This window comes from Heloderma suspectum, chromosome 5, assembly GCF_057233095.1.
Source record: "Heloderma suspectum isolate Gila_16-S chromosome 5, 16-S_ref, whole genome shotgun sequence".
NCBI classification, from domain to species: Eukaryota; Metazoa; Chordata; class Lepidosauria; order Squamata; family Helodermatidae; genus Heloderma; species Heloderma suspectum.
In genome coordinates this window covers 101,821,448-101,844,753 of record NC_139462.1, presented here as the reverse complement: position 1 = coordinate 101,844,753, position 23,306 = coordinate 101,821,448, and the positions used below count along the sequence as shown (strand labels likewise).

Genomic DNA, 23,306 nt, shown 5'->3' with positions numbered 1-23,306 from the left:
AAAACACACGTTACATTTTATATCTTAATGGGCTCCACAAGATTATTATATATTTTGGTTCTGCTAATGGTATGTCAGCTCATGTTTATGTTGAAGTTGGCAGGGTCAAACCTCTACATTGTTCTCAACATCATTCCATGAGAAATCTGTAGCTAAATATATTTTCTATTGTTCAGCAAAGCATAAATATGGCTCTCTTAGTTAAATGTGTCTCTTAACTTGATAATCACTGTGTCAAAATTCCCACATTCTCACATTTGATTTTGTAACATTATCAGGGTATTTCTAACATACTAATTCCATGTAGTAAATATTCTAACTGATGTATCCTGATATTCTAAGCCTGGGGTGGGCAGAAAGTAGATCAGCAGATGTTTTGGACTTCAACTTCCATAAGCCCCTGCCAGCATGGCAAATGTTCAGGAATGGTGTGAATCGAAGTCCAAAACATCCAGAGATCTATCTTCTGCCCACCCAATGTCCGAAGATAACCTTACCATGCAAGAAAGAACTCTAGCTTTTAATTATTTGTCCTGGAGTAGTAAATAGTACCTTTACCACATACATGTTCAAGTATTCACCACACAATATTGACACAATACAATCTAGTGTGCATTTGTTTTGGCCCTAATGAGAAATGAAATTGAATGGAGCCAATTTGGTTGAATTTTCTTTTGTTCCAAAATGAATATATTTAGAAGTGAACTGGTACGTTTTCATTACATTTGTGCCCACTTGGGGATGGAATGGGGCTTAGCTTTTACCAGTGGCAGTGGAGCTTCTTTTGGCAGCTGTCTTTTGGCAGCTACCATTTTCCTTCCTGAATGCCCTGGAATTACGCAATGTCCAGGGCATTCAAGGTATATAGCACGGCAGCTGCCAGAAGACTGAGAGATGCTCTGCTGCTCTCACAGGTGGCAACTAAATATGAGTTTAAGAAAGAACAGAAAGAGTATTGATTTCATATGAGTAATGAAATCAATACACTTTTGACAAATGTATCATTAAATTAATATGATTTTAACAAGTGGTTAATGAAAGAAAGGTAGTCTTTAATAATGAAAAAAAAAAAGAAAAAAAAAGAAAAAATTGAAAAAAAATCCTTGCTGATAACACGTGGTAGGAATGTGAAAATAAGGTTTAGGTAAATTTACCTGCAAGTGACATACATTTTCTTTAAGGTTGAGGACTTTCCTACGTCCTAGCTTTCAGATCCCTCTTGTATGTAATCACACTCCACTACATTTTTTTAAAATTTTGTTTCTGCCTCAGTTGGCTTCTCCCACTTTGGCCCTTTCCCTTTCTACTACAGTGGTCTGCCAAACCTCACTTAACTGCTGAAGTGCTGAGTAGATTCCAACGATTGTTTTTGCTCTGGTAGCTGCTTCAAAACTCAACAACCCTAGTCTAGAGGAAGTTGGATGCATTTACAGCCTGCAGAATTCAATGGGACAAGTTCATTATGACTACCTTAAATCCCATGAATTAGATCGAGGCAAGTGTGTGTGCTAACTGCAACCACATGGAGAGCTGGTCACCTGTGTGCAATGAGGAAAATTTTACCCGGTCACCTGGCTATGCAATGAGGGAAATTCAGCTACATCTCTGCAATAGTACACTTTCAATCAGGTGTAATGGCAAAATTTGCCTTATTATATGGCTCGACAGACACTGTCCATGTGCTTGCAGTCACCATGTGTTGAGTTCATGGGTGGCCCACCATGGTGCCTATGACCATTCTGAATTCACCACTGAGGTGTACTTTACACATCACAATACATAACTCTTCAGGCCAAAAAATAAAAATACAACTAGTTCCATAAAGTTAAAAGCATGCAATAAACTGACTTTTGACCCATATTGACACTCCAAAGGAAGGTGTTCATAAGTTGAAACCTAAAGAGCAACCCACTGGAACTAGAGACTTTTCCCCCTTTGAACAATATACTCCCAATGCCTTTGACAACCTGATTTTGAAATGCCCTTTAATTTCAACATAGGGTTGTCATGTGGCCTGGCTAGTGCTATTAGAGCAGGGATATCGAACCTCCTTTGGCCTGAGGGCCAAATTTCATTTTGGAGAAACTTGGGGGGGGGGGCACATTCAAGGGTGGGCAGGGCCAAAGGCAAAGGGGCAGAACCAAAAATACCAGCACATTTTAGCTTAAAGCAGTTACTGGCAGAACTAAGCCTTAGGAGAAGCACTTCTACTTTTTAGAATGAGGAAAAATGGCAGAAACACTTGGAAACCACCAGACAACTGGTGGTCCAGGGAAAGAGGGTGTGGCCATCCTGATTGGGATCCCAGGAGAGCTCACCCCCAGCCTGAGGTTCCACACCCCTTTGTTAGAGAAACGCATCTCTAAAACTTCCATGGGCACATCGGTTAAGTTGCATGGTCCAGGCCAGAATCAATAGGAATACTGATACGGGCATTTTTTTTTTTTTTTTAAGTAAGATGAAACTAGTTATTGGAAATGATAAAGCAAAAGTATGTTTATGTTGTAGCAAATTCTAACTTTTTCCCCCAAGAACCAGAAAGTGAAAAAATGATGGCTGTGAAAGTACTGTCAGGACAGCAAAAAAAAAAAAAAACACCACCCAGATTAGATGGCAGTGTTAACCTGGCTAACCAGTTTGGGACAGATCTCACATTCATATTTTAAATAAACACATTTAGGGTGCAATCCTATGCATGTTTAGACAGAAAAAAGTTCTACATCTGGCTGGAGGATGCTGGGAGTTGTAGAACTTTTTTCTGTCTAAACATGAATACGATTGTACCCTTAGGCTGCAACCCTATACCCACTTAGCTGGATGCAAGCCCCACTGAACTTAATGGCACTTACGTCTGAGTGTGTGTGTGTGTGTGTGTGTGTATATGTATTTATATATATATATGAGACTACACCATTAGCGTATTTCTCTTATTGGAACACTGCATTATAATATACTCCACAAGATAGCATACAACAAAAACTCCAAACGACTAATGGAGAGATGGAATTGTGTTTGAGTGAAGCAGCTTTATGGGACATGCAACATAATCTTTTACAATATATGATAGCTAATTATAAATGATAAAAACAGAAGTATGCTTAGCCAGCACAGTTGTTGCAGCTTGGGAAAGCTATATTTACCAAAGACATATGGCTCCTTTTCCAAATGTAACCAAACTGAGAAATAAATTCTAAACATATTATTAGTAACTCATCTACAATGAAACTGATTATTCCTTTTAAATTGCAATGTTCCAAGAAACTATAGATGTACAGTTGGCCTTTGACCTAGGAGAACAAAGGAAAGCAGTGACAATTTTAAAAAGTATTTCTAAAGAAATCAGCTGTTTAAGAAATCCAATCCCTTTCAGCCCATTCTCATTTCCATGCTGTTACCATCTAGACCAAACAGCTGTTCACCAAAGCTTTCCCTCTTCAGTCATCTTACAAAAATTACAGTCCTCCCCTGAATATTTCCAACTCCCATGTAAAAGGAAGAAATAGAAAATGTCAAACAGCAGCCATTCAACTGGATCAAAATTGTCTTTCAGAACCCTTAAACGACAGTATACACATTATTGTTCACATTTGGTTTTATTTGCCTGGGTCTGTGGTGGAAGGAGATGAGGGCAAAGGGGCCCATAATGGTACAAATTACCATTTTCAGATATTCTCTGAAATATCTGAAGATTGCAGTAGAAATCTGGCTCAGTGGTGGTTGAATAATAAATATTTGGGATGCAATCAGCAGGTTCTCTCACATGCAGAAGCTATTAGCGATAATGCAGAAAGCTTGTTTCTTTAGTCAGCTGCTGCAATTCTAACCGCTAATGGTGTCCTGTCATGGGAAGCATATGGCAGGATATGTAATTTTTCATGTGTAACACTGGCCTGATAGCACCACTTATGATTTCCCTGCAAGCATATGAGTTAGTCAGGCAACAAGTCAAGGCTGAGCATCTAGAAAATGTCATCAGCTGACACAGCAAGTAAATGTTTGAAGAGGAGGAGTTTGATGGGATGTGCATTTCAGAAGTGTGGTCGGAAAAGGGTTTTGTTTTTTTGCTTAAATCATTCATTTTCACAGATCACTAGTATTCTTTTTATTATTATACTATGGAGACAACAGTGCTGATACAGTTCGCTTGTGCTCATTCACAGAAGGAAGGGTTGCCATTGCGTTGCAGCTCCGGATAGGAAGATTTTAGTTGGTAGCAACCTTAATGGTGCTGCAGTGCTGCTGATTCACTCCAGCTTCAACACATGGCTGGAAATTTGTTCAGCTCAGCTACTGCCTACACTGAGACAGAGGGGCTGCTTCCAAACAGCACAGTGAAGATATGAATTGATTCCTTAGCAGTTCCAAACTTCCAACACATTTTCTTTACAGATGTGTAGATTTAAAAAAAAATCTTGTTTCAATGCACCAGCAAATCAATGAGAAAATGTTATTATAAACACTCATTCTTAGCGATTTCTACTAAATCTGAGCATTGTCATCATTAGGAGAAACATTGCAAACTAAATTTATCTCATACACAGAGTTCCAAAATATTGGGTTTTTAAAAATTTCCCTTGGCAATACAATTATATTTTGAGGGTGGAGTTACTTGACTTTCAGAATGAAATAATAAATATTGATTCATTTTGCATAGCTATTGTGAATAATTTAACATACAGAGCATATTCTTTATTCTTTAGTGCTGCTGCCCCCCTGTGACTAACAAGCTGCACTGTAGCCAGCACCCGGTATGTACCATCAACTCAGCAATCCTGCAAGGTGTTGTCTTGGGACCTGGTTTGATTTTTAACTGGCTATATACATTTGTTTGAGTTGTATAGCTTGCATGATATATAAACATCTGCCATTGGAGGGAAAAGTGTGAGAGGAACGTTTAACATTTTCAGAGTCAGAATACTTGGAGACAGATGGTTAGCAACCCTAGGGAATCCACAATACGGCCAGAACTGAAGGTCAGTATTTTTAGCTTTGTGACTTTAAGTGTTCCACTTTTAATTTAAAATAGGGGCATGTAGCTAAAGATCTGAATATTTCAAATTAATATGCAATTCTTCACCTATGTATTCCTTGGGCACCTGCAACGTTTTTGCCTTATCAAGACCCTTTTGTGGGCTCTGCCTCTCTATGAGCAGAGCAGTTCAGCTCAACCAGTAACAGAGAGAGACCCTTGGGATAGAGCAGTTTAGCCAATGGTGGCCAAAGACATTTCTGTCTGCCTACCTGCCACATTTCTCTGTGACGTAAGGACAGCTCAGTCACTCCCAGTAGCTCTACCATCATTATTGCAATACAATACAGATTCAATGATTAAAAACCTACCAGTTTAAGACCATAGTTAAGGTTATCTCATGTTGGCTCAAGCTCCACAAAGCCAGGAAATTTGACACTAAGACGGATGCCTGAACTGACGTGCCCGGTGATCAATAATGATGTTGTGCAATGTTACAAATTGTGCCTGTTTACAACTTACCCTCCATGCACCCACACTTTTCCTTGGTCAGCAAAGATGCTGCATGCTGTCCTTATCCTGTCTTGCTGTATGAAACATCTCAGCTTTATTACTGTATTGCTAGAGGAATCTTCCTGTGAGCTGACCCATGCCTGTCTGTTGCTCATAAGCAAGCACAACTTGTGACATTGCACAGCATAATTACTGATCATGGGGCATGTCAGTTAAGGCTTCAAATTTCCTGGCTTTGTGGAGCTTGAACCTTCTTATGTATTGTAAGGGAGTTACTGTGGTTTAGTTATTGTTTTGAACCTTGGCAGCTCCTGTAGAGTTGGGAGTAGCAACAGTGGGTGGAGCTTCTGCTAAATTCTTCACTTCTCTGTGTTATAAAGAAAAGTTGTGTTTGAGACCTGCTGACAGTCATTTCCTCTACCTATTCAACATTTTATGGCAACAAAGGTGGGATACTCAGAGCTATACAGGCAGCAAGGACTGTGAATCCATTTACACAGCTAACGGGTAAGCAGTCAGATTTTGTTGTTCAGTCATTAAGTCGTGTCCAGCTCTTCGTGACCCCATGGACCATAGCACGCCAGGCCTTCCTGTCCTCCGCTCTCTCCCAGAGTGTGCTCAAGTTCATATTCATTGCATCGGTGATGCTATCTAGCCATCTCATCCTCTGCCGTCCCCTTCTCCTTTTGCCTTCAATCTTTCCCAGCATCAGGGTCTTTTCCAGTGACTTTTCTTTTCGCATTAGGTGGCCAAAATATTTGAGTTTCAGCTTCAGGATCTGTCCTTCCAATGAGCAGTCAGGGTTGATTTCCTTTAGGATGGACTGATTTGACCTCCTTGCAGTCCAGGGGACTCGTAAGAGTCTTCTCCAGCACCACAGTTCGAAAGCATCAGTTCTTCAGTGCTCAGCCTTCCTTATGGTCCAGCTCTCACAGCCATACATTACTACTGGAAAAACCATAGCTTTGATTATACAGTCCTTTGTCGGCAAGGTGATGTCTCTGCTTCTTACTATGCTGTCTAGGTTTGCCATAGCTTTCCTCCCAAGGAGCAAGCATCTTTTAATTTCATGGCTACAGTCACCGTCGGCGGTGATCTTGGAGCCCAAGAAAGTAAAATCTGACACTGCTTCCATTTCTTCCCCTTCTATATGCCAGGAAGTGATGGGGCCAAATGCCATGATCTGAGTTTTTTTAATGTTGAGTTTCAAACCAGCTTTTGCACTCTCCACTTTCACTCTCAACAAGAGGCTCTTTAGATCCTCTTCGCTTTCTGCCATGAGGGTGGTATCGTCTGCATATCGGAGGTTGTTGATAATTCTCCCGGCAATCTTAATTCCGACCTGTGATTCATCCAACCCGGCGTTTCTCATGATGTACTCTGCATGTCAATTAAAGAAGCAGGGCGACAATATACAGCCTTGTCGTACTCCTTTCCCAGTTTTGAACCAATCGGTTGTTCCATGTCCAGTTCTTGCTGTTGCTTCTTGACCCTCATACAGGTTTCTCAGGAGACAGGTAAGGTGGTCTGGTACTCCCATCTCTTTAAGAATTTGCCACAGTTTGTTGTGATCCACACAATCAAAGGCTTGAGCGTAGTCAATGAAGCAGAAATAGACGTTTTTCTGGAATTCTCTTGCTTTCTCCATGATCCAGCGAATGTTGGCGATTTGATCTCTAGTTCCTCTGCCTCTTCAAAATGCAGCTTGTACTTCCGGTAGTTCTCATACCAAGAATCATTCTCGGTTCACATACAAGCAGTCAGATAGACCGACTTAAGAACTTGAGCAACTCCTGTGTTTTTGTTTGTTTGCTTTTAAAGAGAATTAAAATCAAAATGGCTGCTTTTGGACATATCAAAGAGTTTGATGTTAGTCAACCTGCTTCCTGGGATTCTTATGCAGAACAGCTTTCATTCTATCTTGAAGCAAATAAGATAGCTAATGCTGAACAAAAGCAACCTGTGCTCTTAACTATTTGTGGGCCACAGACATTTGCCATAATAAGATCCCTCACTGCTCCTGCCTCACCCAAAACTAAGACATTTGATGAACTTTTAGGATTTTTGAAGATACATTTCTCACCAAATCCTTCAGTTATTGTGCAGAGATTTAAATTTCACAAACAAATGCAGCAACCTGGAGAGGGCGTTGCCACATATATTGCAGAACTACGTCATCTTTCTCAACACTGTAACTTTGGGGATTTTCTAGAGGATATGTTGAGCGATCGCTTTGTCTGTGGGGTTGATGAATAAGCACTATAACTATGCCCCCTGTCCGAGCCAAACTTGACATTTGCAATGGCTCAAGAAAAAGCATTAGCCAGTGAGACTGCATCACTATATGTCACAGAACTCAAGAGAGATGTAGATGATGTAAATGCTATCCAGAGCAAGCAGGCTGAGAATTCTGGGCAGCAAGGTCAACAGAACACAAGAAATGCGCCCTCCATAAAATCTGCAGATAGCTCTGGCTTACTTATTCCTGCTCAGGCTGCAGAGGACCATATCAGCGCTCTCTGTGCAGTTTTGAGGATGCTGAGTGCAGGTTTTGCAAGAAGAAGGGTTACCTTGAGTGAGTCTGCCATTCAAAATCTGTCAGCACAAGGCCAAGGAACTATAACGAAGAGTCACTCCACCTAGCATCTCATGGGATTGATTATCCACAGGGTGATGAAACACAACAGCTATATCACATTCAGAAGGTCTGTGGCAAGAAACCTCATGATTCTGTGTTGTATGCAACAGTATTAATCAATGGGCGGAAGTGCAAAATGGAACTGGATTTGGGGTCTGGGGTATCCATAATTAACAGAGATACCTTTAAGCACATATTTTCTGGGACCCTTGCTCCAAAGTTGTCAAGTCCATCATACATTCTGCATGATTACAATGCAAAGAAGGTTGATATCGTTGGATGCTGCACTGTAGATGTACTGTGTGGCTCCTTCCAAGGGAAACTTCCACTTATAATTGCGGAGCAGCAAAGAAAAAACCTCTTGGGGAGAAACTGGTTCTCATGAATAGGGATTAGCGTTCAAGGAATTCATGCCCTTACTACAGTTGGCTTGCATTAATTGTTAATAAATTTCCAAGGGTCTTTTCTGAAGAACTGGGACAATACAAACAGAAGCCAGTGTCACTCTATCTGGATCCACCTATTGCACCAATTTGCATGAAAGCCAGGGATGTGCCCTTCGCATTGCGGGAAAAAATTGAAGAAGAGCTTGAGCATCTCATCAAGCAAGGTGTGCTAGAACCAGTTACACAGACCCAGTGGGCTATGCCCATTGTGCCCGTATTAAAGCCTAATGGGAAGGTGAGACTGTGTGGGTATTACAAGTGCACTGTGAATAAGGCACTTAAGCAGTATCCATACCCAGTGCCTGCTGTCAATCAACTCCTTGCTGTTCTTGGTGGAGGGAACGTCTTTGCAAAATTTGATCTGGCTCAGGCTTATCAGCAGTTAGTCGTCGATGATTCTACAGCAGATGCCCAAACAACAATCACTCATCGAGGGGCATTCTGAGTAAAGCGTCTGTAATTTGGAATTTCTGTGGCCCCTGGACTGTTCCGATAATTCATGGAAACTCGACATTCTGGAATTCCAGGTGTTGTACCATATTTTGACGATGTCCTGCTCATGGGATCAACACAGGAAGAACTTGCTGAATGACTTCAAGAAGTCCTACATTGTTTTGACACATCTGGCATTCATGTAAAAAAGAAATGTGAAATTGGAACCTCCAGCGTAACATTTTTGGGCTGTCGTATTGATGCTTCTGGCATTCACCCCACAGATGAAAAAATACATACAATTCATGATGCACCTGCTCCAAAAACAAAGCAAGCCTTCTGGGCACTTCTTAATTTCTACCATGTGTTTCTTCCACAAAAGGCTACCATTGCTGAGCCACTTCATTCCCCCCCCCCCCCACATACACACACCCTTTGCTGGGAAAAGGAGTTCCATGGAAATGGACCAGCCAGCATAAGAATGCTTTCCAGAATGTCAAACACTTGTTGAATTCAAATTCTGTGCTTGTACATTATGATGAAATACCCCCCCCACACACACACACACTAATCCTTACTACCGATGCTTCTTCTTACGGGGTTAGTGCTGTGCTAAACCGCAAATTTCCGGAAGGCACAGAGGCATCAACTGCTTATTATTCAACGACTATGTCATCCACTGAAAGGAACTTTGCACAAATTGACAGAGAAGCCTTGGCTGTTATTGCAGGAGTCAAGAAGTTCCACAACTATCTCTATGACCATGCTTTTTTAATATGCGCGGACCACAAGCCTCTTTTAGGAATCTTCTCTCCTGGTAGGCCTACTCCCGGCATACTATCACCCCGCATGCAGTGCTGGAGCATTCTGCTCCATGCTTATGATTATACACTTGTCTACAAACCAGGAAAGGCAATAGATAATTTTGACGGATTGAGTTGGGTACCACTTCAAATTCCAGATTTTGTTGTAGCTTCTCCACTGGAAGTCTTGATGCTAGAAGCCCTTCTTGACCCACCTCTTCAGGCTGATCAGATTGATATGCTGACTGCTCAAGATCCTGTACTGGTTCGTGTTTTAAGCTGGGTATGGAGGGGATGGACAGATAAAGAACTGACAGAGGAATTTAAGCCATTCAAATGCTGTCAGCATGAGATGTCTGCTCATATGGAATGTCTGCTATGGGGAAACTGTGTTGTTATTCCAGATAAAGGTTGTCAAGCCACCCTGACTGTGCTGTGTGCAGCTCATCCAGAGATTGTTTGCATGAAAGCATTGGCCAGAAGCTATATCTGGTGGCCTGGTATTGACTCAGATATTGAAAACACTGCAGTACTTGTCAAACCCCTAGCACAATCCACCAAGGGCACCTATCTTTCCATGGGAAGTGACCAAGCAGCCTTGGTCAAGAATCCATATTGATTTTGCAGGACCATTTCAAGGAAAAAACGTTTTGGTTGTGGTAGATTCTTACTCAAAATGGCTGTAAATAGTCTTAGTACTATCACAAACAGCCGCTGCAACAATCACAGCACTACGCCACTTATTTGCAACCCATGGGTTGCCTGATATACTATAGTCTCAGACAATGGGACTGCTTTTACATCTGCTGAATTTAAATCATTTGTGGACAAGAACTTTATTTGGGCTGTGACCATTGCACATCACCATCCCCGAGGAAATGGCCAAGCAGAATGGATGGTGCAGACAACAAAAGATGCTCTGAAGTGCATTGTGGGAGGAGACTGGCCAAGAGGCCTTGCCAGGTTTTTCATTTCTCAACATGTTACTCCTTGTGCAACAACAGGAGTCAGTCCTGCAGAGTTACTTATGGGGTGGCATCTAAAAACTTGCCTTGACCATCTCCACCCAGATTTAGCGGAAGACTAACAAAGCAAATGGGAGCAAGCTCTGGATGCTGCCTTCTCAGCTCCTACTCTCCGTTCATTTGCCCCACAAGATCAGGTGTTTGCTAGGAACTATGGTGCTGGACCGAGGTAGGTTCCTTCCGCTATCATTGAGGTCACTGGACCTGTGTCATACAAAGTCCGGTGTGCAGATGGGTCAGTGTATCATCACCATATTGACCAGCTGAGAGGGCTTCCTGACCAGGGTGGGTTGTTATCAGCAGAGGTAGCTGCTGAAGATCTATCTGGAACTGATGTGTTTCTCTTACCGCCAGCTGAAGCACCAGAACCACTAAGTGATGGGAGCAATACTCCTTCCTTACTTACAGCAATTACTGAAAGTCATCTGAGCAATCTACACTTACTAGTAGAGTGCAGAGACCGTGCTGTGAAAGGGTACCTCCTCGCTGGTTGGAAGACTATGATAGCTAAGGCGGGAGGACCTGGGAAGGGTACTGTGAGTTAGTTATTGTTTTTGAAACCTGGCAGCTGTAGAGTTGGGAGTTCTGCTAAGTTCTTCACTTCTGTATGTGATAAATAAAGAACAGTTGTGTTTGAGGCCTGCTGATTCTTACAGTCATTTCCTCTACCTATTCAACAAACCCAACATGCGATAGCCTTTACTCTGGCCTTAAACTGGCAGGGTTTTTTTTATCACTGAATTTCCCTGGTTTCCCAGCACTTCCTGTTTTTCCATGGCTCCTGATGGTGTCTAAACCATGACCTGTCTTTATTCTATAATCTATATATATGGGGCCAAGTTACTTGAGTCATAGTAGAAATAAACAAGACATACTAACAATTTGAGAATAGTGTAGCATAATGGGTGAGAGTCTGAGGGTGGCCTTTGGGAAATGTACAGCTGTCACAGAAAACAACAGGTCCATATCTCCTTCCTCAATCATCCAAGTAGAAGAGATGATATAGAGATACCTGACTGTCACAGAAAATAGTATGTACTGTAATATGAAGTTTGACCTCAAGCTGTCAACCAGAAAGTCACTAGTTCTAATTTTGCTTCTGCATCTACCATGAATTTAAAAGGAGGCTTTAGATGAGTCACTACTCTCAGACCTTTTGTTGCAAATCATACCTGCAATAGATAACACTAACCCAAAAGGACTACTAAGGTGTGAAATGCTCTGAACACTCTAAAAAGCTACAGAAATGTGAAGTACTTATTACCATTATTAAACTAATAATTAAACTCTGGCAAGAAAGAAATGTGTTTTGGGGTGTATTCCCTACCCCACAGATAGTACAGCCAGTGTTCTGGCAATCCTGATCAGGTGGGTCCTGATTTCCTTTTTGGCATTCACTGCTCAGTCTATTAGAAAAACCTCCCTCTTAGTTCACTTGAAAAAGTTTGGACCCTTGTCTGTACACTCTCTATGTAAATCATTACATTATTTAACAAGTCATTTTGCTACAGAACACTGAGCAAACGTATCTTAGGAACTGCATTTAGGTCAAAAAATTAACCATTTCTTAGTCAGTCATCACAAGCTAGAAGACTCCTCAGCCTTGGAACAGAAATAAAGCAATTTCCCTGCTGCCAGAAAATATATATAGAATGAAATCTATTTAGAACACTTTACAGTGGAATTGACGTAGAAATTAAATACTAGAAAATGTTAAACAGATTGCACAGGCAAAGAAAAAAAGGCAATCCTATGCTATGCTACCAAAGATAATGAAAAAGTACATATTTTAATTAACTGTATCAGATTTAAATGTAGCCCTTGTCTCTGAGAAGTTCCCCAACTGATTTATCACATTAAAATTCCTAATCAACTACTCTAGAAAGCCAAACATTATTACATGTCTTTCCATTTTTTGGAATACTGTTCTGAAATTAATATCGTTTTAAACAAGGACTCCCTGCATCATACAAAAATAGCCAAGCAAATATTCAGAAATAAGCACACAATTTTCTAATTAAGAGAAAGCAAAAAAGCATAGAAGCCCCAGGGAGCAGAACCAAATCTCTACTGGTTATGAAGGTATGTGGATCTTGCAGGTATTGCCTGGGAATCACTTTAGTAAACCATGTATAACTACTTGCAGTTAGAACACTACAAACCCACTATCCCTTTCTGCTTTGCAGAAGGCACTTTGTAGGTTGGATAGTATCTGAAGTGGACTTCATTGTTCCTGGAGCAAACCAACCAACCAACAGGAAAATAAAATAAATAAAACAGGCCCTGATCCACATAGCTGCAGATATTGCAGTGGCCTGTCCAGGTACAGTACATGTTGTCTCCATGGCTTTCCTTGCCTCCTTTCCTAGACTCATCCTGCCTCAGCTTCCTCCAAAACCCCTTTCCTAGGCTGCCTTCCTCCACTCTCTGCTGCCATCTCTCCTCCCTCATCACCATCATTCTAATTTGTATGCCGCTTCCCCACAGAACATGCCCAAAGTGGCTCAGGACACAACAGCAATACAAAAACACGAACGTGTACCAATACATCAGTTGCAATAATACATCATTGCACTAATACCTACACAAAACAATTCATTTCATTAATTCTAACATTATAACATTTTAAATTCATAACAAAATGGGAAATGCCAACCATTAAAGCACAGTATCAATCACTATTATTTTTCAGTAAAGCGTAAGCCAGAGCCAGATAGCCAAACCTTTCCAATGCACTGAGGCATTAACAAGCAACACAAACAGCACCCCCAAGAGTGCTAAGTTCAGGACATAGGAACCTGTGCAACTCTATAGACCCCTGAACGGGGGGGGGGGGTGTATGCCCACTCCATTCCGCCGAGGGGGACTGCTCCACAGAAGGAATTCTGTCCTTTGGACTACATTCCCCTAGCTTCAAACTGTATTGATTGCAAAGCTATGTGGTGGTCAGGGAAGTCTGCCACCTAGTGACTGCAGATGGTACTGAGGGTTCAAACACACAGACACATTTAAATTAATTAAAATTAGGGTGTTTTAACAACCAAATAACTCAGAGATGCACAGCCCAAGGGCCCCTTTAGTATCCATGCCAAGTTTCAGATGTCTAGGTTTCATGGTTTTGGAGCTATGATGCTGACAGAAAAACACACATCCTCTTTTTTATTATGATAGATAGCCATCTAAGACTATCTTCCTAGATCAGGGCTAGAGTAGGATTATTTATCTTTCTAGATCAGGGGTGGACAACTTGTGGCCCTCCACATATTTTGGCCGAAAACTCTCATTATCCCTCACCATTGGCTATGCTGGCTAGGGCCAATGGGTGTTGTAGGTAGGGATGGCAGAGAATTCCGCCACGGATCTCGGTGAGGCCAAATGCCAGTGCATTCAGCCCCCCGAAATCTGTGGCAGAACGGCCTAGCACCCCCCTGCGGATCCCTCCCGGGACGGGACTTACCTGGGGCGGATCTTCCAGGCAGCGGCGGGTCCGGCGGTGGCTGGTCTTCCGACCGGCTGCCACCGCCGCCATTTGCAGTCTTGTTGGGTTTTTTTTTTTACAAGACGTGATAGGCTACGTAAAGACTTGCGTAGCCTATCACGTCCGGCTTTAAAAAAAAAAAACCGCATACACAAATGGCGGCTATGGCTGCCACCATTTGCGTTCCTTATTTTTGGCCGTCTTAATCTATGTAAATATATAATAAGGGGAACGCAAATAGCGTAGCGGATGCTATTTGTGCTCCCCCTTATTTTCGCTGTCTTAGTCTACGTAAATATTTACGTAGACTAAGACGGGCAAAAATAAGGAACGCAAATGGCGGCGGCTGTAGCCACCGCCATTTGCGTACGCACGTTTTTGTTTTGTGCTTTTAAGCCAGACATGATAGGCTACGTAAGTCTTTACGTAGCCTATCACGGCTGACTACAGGGACGCAAACGTTTGCGTCCCTGCTAGCCAGCGGCCGGATGTCCAGCTGCTGGAGGAGCTGGCCAGTGGCTCTGCGGAATCCCCATGGAGCAGAGCCGGCTGGCCAGGATTCCGGGGGGAGGAACAGAGCGCCTCCCCCCCCCCAGCGGAACCCGGCGGAGCCAGGTAAGGGGAGTTTCGTACATCCCTAGTTGTAGGCCAAGAATCTGGAGGGCCACAAATTAGTTCCCTGGCACTGTTCTAGATTATACAGAGGCAAGACAAAGTTTGTGAACCCTAATGATAATTACAGAAATTCCATAGTTTTACTATGATAGCTTTCATGAATCAAAACCAGTCCTTTTCTAAATATCCAGTAGGGTTTATATTAACCAATTCCGTGTCTTGTGAAATAAAACAATGTATAAATTGGGCAAACAATGAGTACTTAGGAGTCAGGGTATATGCAAAAGTAAGTGAACTCCTGGTTGCAACTGTTTTAGAATCAGGTGTTTAAGTAATTAGGTAGATTTCAGGGGTGAGTTTGGGAGGCCCAACCCTACAAAAGGATCAGAAACTTTGTGAATTTGGTCTTCACCATATGGTTGTGTGGAAACACATTATGCCATGATGAAAAGACATCTCTGAGGACCTCAGAAAAGCAGTTATTGCTGCTTATCAGTCTAGAGAAAAGGCTACAAGACTATTTCTGAGGATTTGGGGCTCCACCAGTCCACTGTCAGACAGATAGCCTACAAAAGGAGAAGGTTCAAGACCACAGTCACTCTACCCAGGAGCAGTTGTTCTACTAAAATCTCTCCCAAGAACAAACCAGCACATCATCCAGGAAGTAAAAAAGAGCCCCAGAGTAGCATCCAAGGATTTTCAGGCCACTCTTGCCTTGGCTAATGTGAACGTTCATGACTCAGTTATCAGAAAAAGACTGAACAAGAATGGTGTTCATGGAAGGACAGCCAGGAGGAAACCACTGCTCTCTAAAAAGAACATGGCTGCCTCTCTGAAGTTTGTTAATCATCACATAGATGATCCCCAAGACTTCTCCTCGATCATCCCAGAGTGCAGGACACGGAATAATGGGCTCAAGTTATAAGAAGCCAGATTCTGGCTGAACATCAGGAAAACTTTCCTGACTGTTAAGAACAATGCAACAATGGAACCAATTATGTAGGGAGGTGGTGGGCTCTCCCACACTGGAGGCATTCAAGACGAGGCTGGACAGCTATCTGTCAGGGATGCTCTGACTTGGATTCCTGCATTGAGCAGGGGGTTGGACTCGATGGTCTTATAGGCCCCTTCCAACCCTACTCTTCTATGACTGTATGATTCTATGACTTCTGGAACAATGTTCTCTGGACAGACGAGTCAAAGGTAGAACTTTTGGCCTCAATGAAAAATGTTATGACTGGCAAAAAACAAACACTATGAGAACCTCATCCCAACCATCAAGCATGGTGATGGGAATGTGATGGCTTGGGCCTGCTTTGCTGCCTCAGGACTTCGACGGCTTGCCATCATTGACACAACCATGAATTCTGCTGTGTATCAGAACATTCTAGAGGAGAATGTCAGGCCATCCGTCTGTGAGCTGAAACTGAACTGAAAGTGGGTCATGCAAAAAGACAATGATCCTAAACATACAAGCAGATCTACAAAAGAATGGCTGTGGAAGAAGAAATTCTGTGTTTTAGAATGGCCTAGTTAAACTCCAGACCTAAACCCCATTGAAATGCTGTGGTAGGATCTGAAGCGAGCTGTTCATGCAAGGAAGCCTTCAAATGTCACTGAGTTGAAGCAGTTCTGTAAGGAGGAATGGGCCAAAATTCCTCAAAAGCGATGTGAGAGACTGACCAACAGTTACAGGAAACGCTTACTTGAAGTAATTGCTGTTCAAGGTGGTGTCACCAGGTACTGAATCTAAAGGTTCATACACATTTTCATACATGGATATCGAATGTTGAATCAGTTGTGGATAAATACTTGTTGAAAAGGCTTCATGTTTGTGTGCCATTCGTTTAATCAGGTTATCTATTGTTCTTTATCTAGGATGGTGGGGTTAGATTAAGATCTAATAACATTTTAGGTTGGAAATACGTGACAATCCTAAGGTGTTCACAAACTTTTTTTCGCCACTGTAAACTTGACTCAGTGCTAATGGGGAAAAAAACCCTACACACCATACATATAACATTTCGAAAGGTTAAGCATTTCCTGCATATTTTATATTTAAAAGTATACATCACATGTACTTTCCAGCATTAAAAAATAGTTATTTAATCACAAGCCAGAGACCTTCACAGAATCAATTACTGGGATATCAAATTTCACAAATAATTTGTTAAAACAACAGGCCAATTTAAATAAGGCATTGTACCTCACACTGCAGCCAAAACTCTTCAGTGTTCAAACCTATTACTGATGTTGCTAGCAAACAGTGCTTCTAATTGGTTGATCAAGTATTTCATACTGACAGCAAACTGTCAACAACACAGTCACAAAATTTATCAGGATAACCCCCATTTACACCTTCCCAATATTGCATTAGCAGGGGAAAGGTTGACAGGTTTTGGTTATCTTGGTTTTTCTTTGTAAGTCTTTCCTGGTTATGAAGGATGGATTTTTGAATGATTAGATCAGTACTATAGACAAAGAAGTAAAATTAACTTTTATGTGATCCTCTATAGAGCAGGGCAACAATGATAATTTATGATCAAAATGTTTAATAAATGGTTTTTCATTCAGATCTGCAGTTACATTTGGACTTACTGGAAAGGAAATGGAGCAAACCTATGTCTTCCTTTCCTTCTATAATGTCTAACAAAAGATGCCTACATTTTCACATCTATAGCAGATTTGGGTGTGCTCCTATTTTACATCTTTTCACTCCCTATTTCCTAACCATACAGTTTCCCACAACTCAGGTTTTCATAGAATCATGGAATAGTAGGGTTGGAAGAGGCCTGCAAGGCCATTGAGTCCAACCCCCTGCTCAATGCAGGAACCCAAGTCAGAGCATCCCTGACAGATGGCTGTCCAACCTCATCTTGAACGCCTCCAGCGTGGGAGAGCCCACTACCTCCCTAGGTAATTGGTTCCATTGCCGTATTGCTCTAACAGTCAGGAAGTTTCTCCTGATGTTCAGCCGGAATCTGGCTTCCTGTAACTTGAGCCCATTATTCCATGTCCTGCACTCTGGGATGATCGAGAAGAGATGCTGGCCTTCCTCTCTGGGATAACCTTTCAAGTACTTGAAGAGCACTATGCTATCTCCCATCAGTCTTCTCTTCTCAAGGCTAAACATGCCCAGTTCTTTCAGTCTCTCCTCATAGGGCTTTGTTTCCAGTCCCCTAATCATCTTTGTTGCCCTCCTCTGAACCCTCTCCAGTTTGTCTGCATCCTTCTTAAAATGTGGTGCCCAGAACTAGACACAGTACTCCAGATGAGGCCTAACCAGTGCTGAGTAGAGGGGAACTAGTACTTCCCTGGATTCGGAAGCTATACTTCTATTAATGCAGCCCGAAATAGCATTTGCCATTTTGCAGCCACATCACATTGTTGGCTCATATTCAGCTTGTGATCTACAACAGTTCTAAGATCCTTCTTGCTTGTAGTGTTGTTGAGCCATGTATCCCCCATCTTGTAACTGTGCATTTGGTTTCTTTTTCCTAGGTGCAGAACTTGACATTTATCCCTGTTAAATGTCATTCTGTTGTTTTCTGCCCAGCGCTCCAGTCTATCAGGATCACTTTGAATTTTGTTTCTGTCTTAGCTATTCCGCCCAATTTTGTGTCATCTGCAAATTTGATCAGCATTCCCTGCACCTCCTCCTCCAAGTCATTAATAAAAATGTTGAAGAGCACCGGGTCCAGGACTGAGCTCTGCGGTACCCCACTCGTTACCTCTCCCCAGTTTGATCCCATTGATAAGCACTCTTTAAGTCCGATTCTGTAGCCAACTGTGGATCCACCGGATCGTTGTTTCATCTAGCCCACTTTGAGCTAGTTTGCTCATCAGGATATCATGGGGCACTTTGTTGAAAGCTTTGCTGAAGTCGACGTATATTATGTCCACAGCATTCCCACAATCCACAAGGGAGGCTACTAGATCAAAAAATGAGATCAGATTCGTCCGGCAGGATTTGTTCTTGACAAATCCATGTTGGCTTTGAGTAATCTCTGCATTGTTTTCAAGGTGCTTCCAGATGGATTGCTTTATCATCTGCTCCAGAATTTTCCCAGGGATTGATGTCAAACTGACTGGTCTGTAGTTCCCAGGTTCCTCCTTTTTACCCTTTTTGAAGATAGGGACAACATTAGCCCTCCTCCAGTCATCTGGCACTTCACCCGTCCTCCATGATTTCTCAAAGAGAACAGACAGTGGTTCTGAGAGTTCTTCTTCCAGTTCCTTTATTACTGTAGGATGCAGTTCATCTGGCCCTGGAGATGTGAACTCCAGTAATTAGGTGTTCCTTGACCATATGCCTATCGATCTCAAGCTGCAATCCTGCCCCTTCAGCCTGTACTTCGCCTTTGCCAGGGGGATCATAGACCCTCTTTTGGGAGAAGACTGAGCAAAAGTAGGAATTGAGCTCCTCTGCCTTTTCTTTTGAAACCACCTGTGTTTTGCTTCAGTGTTTAACTCTTTAAAAGCAGAGTTTCAAAAGCAGTTGTGTTGTTTACCTCCAGCATCATTTTTAGGGAGCCAATGGATTAATGCTGTAAATGGCAGAGAGCCAAGTTCTGAAACAAACATAAACACCCTGACTGCCCCAAGAATGAAGGGGAACTGGCAGCAAGCATCAGAACCCCACTCATCTACCCATTTATTTACAGCTTTTTGACAAATACAACACCCAAATAATCAGGCTCACTGGGTTTGGACCACACTTCAGATCTAGGCTTGCCAACTCTGCTCCTATGACTTTAACAGTAGTTTGGCATGCAGAAGTTAAACAGTTAAACTTTCCCCATCACACTTATCTTTATGTTAAGGAAGGCTTCACTGAGTAATGTTTCTGTGTGTTAAAGACAGAAACAGGGTTTGTAATAAAGTTGGCAATTGCATTCAGGCTCGTTGTCACTAAATTCAATTATTTTAGGCATTTTTAAAAACAGAATCTGAATGGCACAGAATTTTCACCAAAAGTTCTGCAAATTTAGTCTGTGTTGATATGATAGAAAACAATGGAAACATATTCTATAGTTAGTGTGTTCTGACATAAATTGGATAAAATATATGGAGATATTACTAATACATGCTGGACGTATAGATGCTCACAAAGTTTTTACACATGTATTGGTCTTGTCTGGTAACACAGTCTTATTGGATTAGGTTATTAAAAGAAATAAAAACTAATGACCGTGTATGACATGTCACTGTATCCTTGGTTAATATTAATGTACTTATGAGATGAAGTGGTTAGGGTTGGACACTTGGTATTTATTTCTCAGTTTCTGACAGCAGCTAAAATAATAATTGTAAAGAGCTGGCACAACAATAGAGCTTCTAGAATTAAAGAGTGGATCACTAAAGTATGGCATGTTGCAAAAGTGCTGAAGATGGAAGATGAATAGCATTATCTACACATCTCAAGAGGAACTTGCATCTGCCAAAGTGGGGCTCTGACTCATGAACACTTATGCCACAATATATGTGTTAGTTTTTAAGATGCCGCAATATTGACGGGCTTCTTTAACCAGCATTCAGTTCAATTCACTAATATGCTTGTCTGTCAGTTCAGTAGTATAGGCGGGTTTGGAGCACCGTGAGCCCTCTTAGTGTATTTCATCTATCTTTTTCCTTTGAAACTTTGCCTGGCAAGCCTAACTGTGGCTTTAACATCTTCCCTAAAAATTAAGACCACCATCCTACCATAGGTTTGGGTTGCGTTCAGAAATGCACATCTTGTAATTTGTACTTTAAATTAATTTGCATGTCCTTATACTACAGCAATGTTCAAGTCCAAACAGGCTGTACTGTTACATAGAAGTTGGCGCATGTTTGCTGTTATATTGGCAACATCTATGGATACTGTGGAATTCGTAGTGTGGTCTTAGAGCAGGCAAACTTTATTTTGCCTTGGAAGCCAATAATTATGGCCGTATTCTGTTGAGACAGAAAACGTACGGTAACATAATAATGCGCATATTGTTCAAAATGCCATTACCAATGTGGAGTCAGTCCAAAACACTGATTTGAGATGCATTAGCTTTGGCAGTCCATGTAGAAGCTGTTGTGCTCATATTGCTTCTGAAACTGAATTTGACAGAGATGCTGTTTGGATTTTGTCTTTCAAACTTTTTGTTTTGTTTTGCTCACAATTTTGCTCATAGATCATCAACAAGGAATACTTCCACTAGAATAAACATGTGAATGCAGCTCAAACGAAAATCCCATACAACAAGAATGGAAGGAATGGATGGAAGGAAAGAAGCAGTGGTCACACAGGACTGGCTCACCCATAACAATAGACCATTTGGAATGAGCAAATGTGTCGCTGCCTGATCACTCCTACTCACCTCTTCCTGCCTGTAGTTTGTTTAGTGTTGCATCTGAACTGGAATTCCTGGATTGTGGCTTACCTTACAAGTCTGAAGCATAAGCCAGGGTTTGTTCTTGGCTTCTGATTCTGGCTTGTTAAGGAGAGCAACAAGCTGAGGATCCCGGTTTGGCTGTAACACTAAACAAATCATGGTCAGAGGTTTTGTGGTTTGGTTTAGCTGCTCCCACTGGCAGGAGGAGCAAAGGAGGAGCGATTGGGCAGCATGCACAAGCACACTTGCTCATTCCCAATAAGCTGAAATTCTGGCTTATCATAATGTGCGAACTGGCACAGATTCAGAGACCAAATACTTGGAAAGGGAATGACAGAAATGATATAACTTTGAAAAGTTAGGACCTCTACCCAAAATCCACCCAGCTTTACTATAGATGTACATTGATGTAGCTATATTAACTCCCTGATTACTGGAGTCCTAGCAATACAAAGCAGGTGAACTTTATAGAGCAATTCTATTATCAAGCCCATAAAGGAAATTCTGCAAAAGCATAAAAGTGGTCACTAACATAATTGAGCAGGAAACACTTTAAATGTGTACATGCTACGTTTACATGCAGAGCATTCCCAGAGTAGGGTGAAATAAATCGGGAAGGGTGAAGCCAGGGGGTCAGCGTCATCCCCACAAGCACTAACAGAACTGGCCTGGGGCAACTGGATATAGGGGAGGCTGTATCACTTCCTGACATCCTGGTAAATGGGTCATTTGTAGGCTGGCCAAGGAGGAGAAGACAACACTTCAGCCGAAAGTTTTGCAGGCTTGGTTTGGTAGTTATGAATGGACAGAATGGCAAGACCTCTGCTCCTGTTCAATGAGGCATTCCCCCTTTGGGGCTTTGTAGGACAGAGTAGAGTGGAAAAAGTGCCGAAATGCATGCAATACACTACGCTATATGGAATCTGAACCAATAAGGTGCTGAGGTGCTTGCAGATTTTTGCAACCATACTCTCACGATGGTTATGCTGACAGCACACAACTGTGTGAAAATCTGTGCCTTGGGCACTTTCAAGTTGAAAGAAGAGATTACAAATTAATAAATAAAAGAGATGAACATGAATGCATCAAACCACCTATAAAGTTAAGTATGAATAACAGGAAATGCTGATTGTATGGGACAAGGAATATATCTGGCCTCCAAGGATCTTAGAGGAGCACGACAGACAAACATTATGAAAGAAACTGGCCAACAGCCCTTGGAGAATTATTAACATTGATAATTGCTTACTATTTTAACTGTATGCCTTGTGGATCATTATAATATTGATGATTCTCATATCTAACACAGGGATAGGGAATGTGTGGCAATCCAGATTTTGGTGCACTGCAACTCCCATCATCCCTCACCACTGGCTATGCTGCCTAGGGCTGATGGGAGGTGCAGTACAACAACATCTGAAGGATCCCATGTTCCCTATCCCTGACCTAAAACATACAGAGTATGGCAAGGACATATTCTAGCCCATTCCTTTTTCTTTCTATTTAATGATCTGAAGTAATCATGGACAGTGGCAAGGCATTATTTACATTAGATAGTGTTAACTTTTATAAAACTATGAGCATCTTATTCAGAATTTAAGAACACCTAATACTGTAGTAGATGAATTCCTTGAGGGTTTCGTGAAAATACAATAAGCCAAGAGACATGACAGGACCAAGTCCCTGCCGAGCTGCAAAGAAGCAAATTGCTTTTTTAAAATTAATCACCATCATAGGGTTGTTATGAGGAGTTTTTTTAAAGTGTGAAGCACATAGTACCCTAGAAGTTGCTATAGGAACCATAAGAAACACAAATGATGATCATGAATGGAGAAGCAACTTTTTTCCATTGATAATTCTGCTGACCTTAAAGCCAGTTCTTTCCTAAGCAGTTTAATTGGAAAAATAAGCCCCTATACACTTTTACTCCCAGGTAAATGCGTATAGGATTGCATTCTTGATGTTTATTTAAAACTTAGCTAAGAACATAGGAGATCCATTTTAAAATCCAAATCCTATAAA

At 41.7% G+C, this 23,306-nt stretch overlaps 1 protein-coding gene across 3 annotated transcripts in view; it reads right to left on the bottom strand.

The window, feature by feature from the left end:
* Window positions 1-23,306, bottom strand: part of APBB2 (amyloid beta precursor protein binding family B member 2) — a 243,694-nt gene that overhangs the window by 56,262 nt on the left and 164,126 nt on the right. The window lies entirely within an intron of this gene.